The 3,992-nt window shown below is 39.5% G+C and overlaps 1 protein-coding gene across 3 annotated transcripts in view; it reads left to right on the forward strand.

The window, feature by feature from the left end:
* Positions 1–2,085: 2,085 nt before the first annotated feature.
* Positions 2,086–3,992, forward strand: part of LOC101846350 — a 19,211-nt gene continuing 17,304 nt past the window's right edge. Inside the window, exons 1-2 of one of the 3 annotated variants that reach the window (XM_013082693.1) lie at positions 2,086–2,260; positions 3,163–3,249. The gene's annotated coding sequence lies outside the window, so the exon portion shown is untranslated. Of the gene's footprint in view, positions 2,261–3,038; positions 3,250–3,992 lie in introns of those variants that run through there. The other 2 variants (XM_013082695.1, XM_013082694.1) reach the window with 2 other exon arrangements.

Raw genomic sequence — 3,992 nt, forward strand, 5'->3', positions numbered from 1 at the left:
GCTTACTGCCGGGTCGATAATTGAAAATCCATTGTCAGTGGGTGGTCATGATCACTATTTCCGCCTTTTTAGAACATTTGTCTTGTGCAGATGTTCAAAGCTATTTAGGTCTCTACCAATAATATTATTGTTCTTGATGCCTTTCTGATTAACGTGTTTATTGTTTTGATGTGCTGTCTTCCCAAGTTGCTACCATAGCAAGAAATACAAAAATATCAAAGTACATGTATATATGTGTATTTCCAAAAATTCCCGCTGGTGGTTGGCGGGTGCTCTGGTGTGACTTGCTCCTTCTTTTCTACCAAATATCTATCGTCCTGATGTCTCCTTCCTTTTTGTGTGTTTGTTACTCTCTTAATTACGTACATTGTTGTGTTGCAGGTGGCAAAAAAGCCCAAATCCTTCCATCCACACCAAAGATTCTCTACAGGTAGATATGTAGCAGAACAACTTTGCCAATATCGCCTGGGTCACTTACATGACCAAAATTGAGTCGAACGTGCGGTAAAACACCTATTCATTTTCAATCAATCAAAAATGGTCACGTGGTCGTGAAATGAGCGCTCATGGCCACGTGACAGGTGGCGCTCACGGTGATGTTGACAACACTTCTTTTGTAGGTCAAAGGTGGTCTAGTGGTGAGGCTGGCGGACTCGTGTAGTTATCAGATGATGAGCTCGAGAGTTCTAGGCCCAGCATGATCCGGCCGACGTTGCGTCCTTGTGAAGGGCCCTTTACACTTTAGAACTTAGGCCTACTAATTTTCCAATTTAGCTTGGTGCTATCGAAGACGGACGCTTAATTCTGAGATGATAAGCCTACCTCTTAACTCTTTCACTACCGCGAGCCATGTTTCACGGCTCTCCACTTCCTGCTTCAAAATTCAAAACCACGCCTACTTTGATCATAATCGAATCTGAAATATTTACCATTATTTTTTACATGGGGCTAATATTGAAATTTGAACTTTAAAAATCTTTAACCCTATTCAACGTCCTGGGGTCATTTTGTACCCTCGGGGTTGTATTCTTTACATTTTAGAATACTTCTAGTACGAAGATCTCTTTGAGACTTTCAGTATTTTTCGAAAAATCATTTTGACAGACTGCTATGTTTCGGATTAACGAGTAAACTTCCTCTTTGGAAAGTGGTGGCACAGAGTTCCCCACGTCCTGAGGATACGATAGTAAAACACGACGTACGGGTATGGTTAAGTGGTGGCACAGAGTTCACACGTCGTATGGATATGATAGTAAAACATGACGTACAGATAGGGTTAATTTGTCCGTATGTCCGACAGTTGGCAGAATCGGAAAGTAGGTGACAGATAGGGCCCGAAATAGGGCCCGGTGAAGGTGAGGAAAAAGCCCCGGTAGTGGGTAAGTAGTGAGTTAAAAGTAACCTCCATAGTAAATCCTTACCTGTACTGAGGGCGTTTAACCTTTATAATTCCACATTTTAGCAGAGAGAGGAGAGTGGCGCCTGTTTGTAGCGTTGGATCTTCACAATTGCGCAAAGATAAAATCCTGTTGATACGCATGAACGCGCGTAATTTACCTCTTGACCCCAACATAATGTGTTCACGCGGATTCCTCGCTAATTTTGGCCGAGTTTCTTGTTCTCAAGATACTTTTTCTATTCCTTTTATAACTTTCTTTGAAGTGCTATCTTTACTTACTACAAGCCTGTTGTCGATTAGAAATAGTATGTAGGTGCAGAAATTAGATATTCTGCACGTATTGGTTTGGCTCATTTTTTGTTTTCTTTGTTTAAAAAAAAGGACCAACCTGTTATTTCATGTACAAAATCTGCGAAGTGAAACTGAACCTCTTTGAGAAAAAAACTAACTAATATGTACTTTTTGTTTCAAATTTTACAATGCCTAAAAGTGAATGAAACTTGATAGATGTTGTGGAACTAAAAGAATGGTTACTTCAGTTTACATAAAGGCCTCCTGCTCTGCTTCACTGATGTTACTGGCTCGGAAATGGAAAGAAATATGTAACTGCTTGGCCAGTTTATATTTATCTCTCCACAGGGTTGGCCCAGTGAGTCTGTATAATAATATAATTATACCAGCTACGCTCTCTGGTCGGCCTAACTAGGTCACGGTCACCTTGCTGTCTCTATTCATCTCCGTTCTTGTACAGCTTTTCTTTGCACCGATCTCCAGTTTGTCGGTTGTCACTGCAACTCGTCTCCTTCACTCCGGGAGTTGCCAGTGAACGTTTGGTTCATTTTCCTATCACTGGTACACAAGGTAAGTCTTTTTGGTTTTGATTTTTTTGTTTTGTTATAATATTTGAAGCAGAGCATAGTATTAATTGATTTCTCTCTTTGGCTAGTTTTATGGGAAGCATGCCAGTTTGTCACAGGCCTCGACTCTGCTCTGCATGATGGAAGTTATCACTGACACTCTCAAAATGAGTAGATCTAAATTAATGACTGACTGATTGCATGAATTGAATTTTATTTTTCAATTGATTTTAACGAAAGAACATTCATTGTTGAAATTGTACAGAGTAATTTAAACGAGCTTTGATTTGCACACAAAAAGGAAGAACAATTGAACAGCACTAGATGAATTGACATTATAGAGGGACTATCTCTACACCACAATTTGAAGGTGGAGAATAAAAAAAATTAAGCTACAACTAGATCTAGATCTAGATATATCTACATCAATACTCAAACCTTTAAATCAAATTGTGACAAACGGGGCCTGTGACAAACTGGGTAGCCCTCATTTTGTGTGGCATAGGCTAGCAGAATGTAACGTTGAACAGTCTTGAAACAATTATTGTGTTGTAGTGTGGTACAGCAGAATGTAACGTTGGACAGTCTTTAAACAATTAGTGTGTTGTAGTGTAATACAGCAGAATGTAACGTTGGACAGTCTTTAAACAATTATTGTGTTGTAGTGTAATACAGCAGAATGTAACGTTGGACAGCCTTGAAACAATTAGTGTGTTGTAGTGTGGTACAGCAGAATGTAACGTTGGGCTGCCTTGAAACAATTAGTGTGTAGTAAATCCATTATACCAGCTACGCTCTCTGGTCGGCCTAACTAGCTCACGGTCACCTTGCTGTCTCTATTCATCTCCGCTCTTGTACAGTTGTATTTGTATAGGCCTACGTTCTTTTCTTTGCACCGATCTCCAGTTTGTCGGTTGTCACTGCAACTCGTCTCCTTCACTCCGGGAGTTGCCAGTGAACGTTTGGTTCGTTTTCCTATCACTGGTACACTAGGTAAGTCTTTTTGGTTTTGATTTGTTTTGTTTTGTTATATTTGAAGCAGATCATAGTATTAATTGATTTCTCTCTTTGGCTAGTTTTGTGGGAAGCATGCCAGTTTGTCACAGGCCTCGACTTTGCTCTGCATGATGGAAGTTATCACTGACACTTTCAAAAAGAGTAGATCTAAATTAATGATTGACTGATTGCATGAATTGAATTTTTATTTTTCAATTGATTTTAACGAAAGAACATTCTACAGAGTAATTTAAAAGAGATTTGATTTGCATAAAAAAAGGAAGAACAATTGAACAGCACAAGCTGAATTGACATTATAGACGGACTATCTCTTCACCACAATTTGAAAGTGGAGAATAAAAAGAATTAAGCTACAACTAGATATTATATCTACATCAATACTCAAACACTTAAATCAAATTGTGACAAACGGGGCCTGTGACAAACTGGGTAGCCCCCGTTTTGTGTGGCATACACTAGCAGAATGTAACGTTGGACAGCCATGAAACAATGAGTGTGTTGTAGTGTGGTACAGCAGAATGTAACGTTGGACAGTCTTGTAACAATTAGTGTGTTGTAGGGTGGTACAGCAGAATGTAACGTTGGACAGTCTTGTAACAATTAATGTGCTGTAGTGTGGTACAGCAGAATGTAACGTTGGGCTGCCTTGTAACAATTAGTGTGTAGTAAATTTAGAAGGGACAGCGGCCCTTCGTGCTCTCAGAGGTTTTAAGTAAGTG

This window comes from Aplysia californica, unplaced genomic scaffold (assembly GCF_000002075.1).
Source record: "Aplysia californica isolate F4 #8 unplaced genomic scaffold, AplCal3.0 scaffold00188, whole genome shotgun sequence".
Classification (NCBI taxonomy): Eukaryota; Metazoa; Mollusca; class Gastropoda; order Aplysiida; family Aplysiidae; genus Aplysia; species Aplysia californica.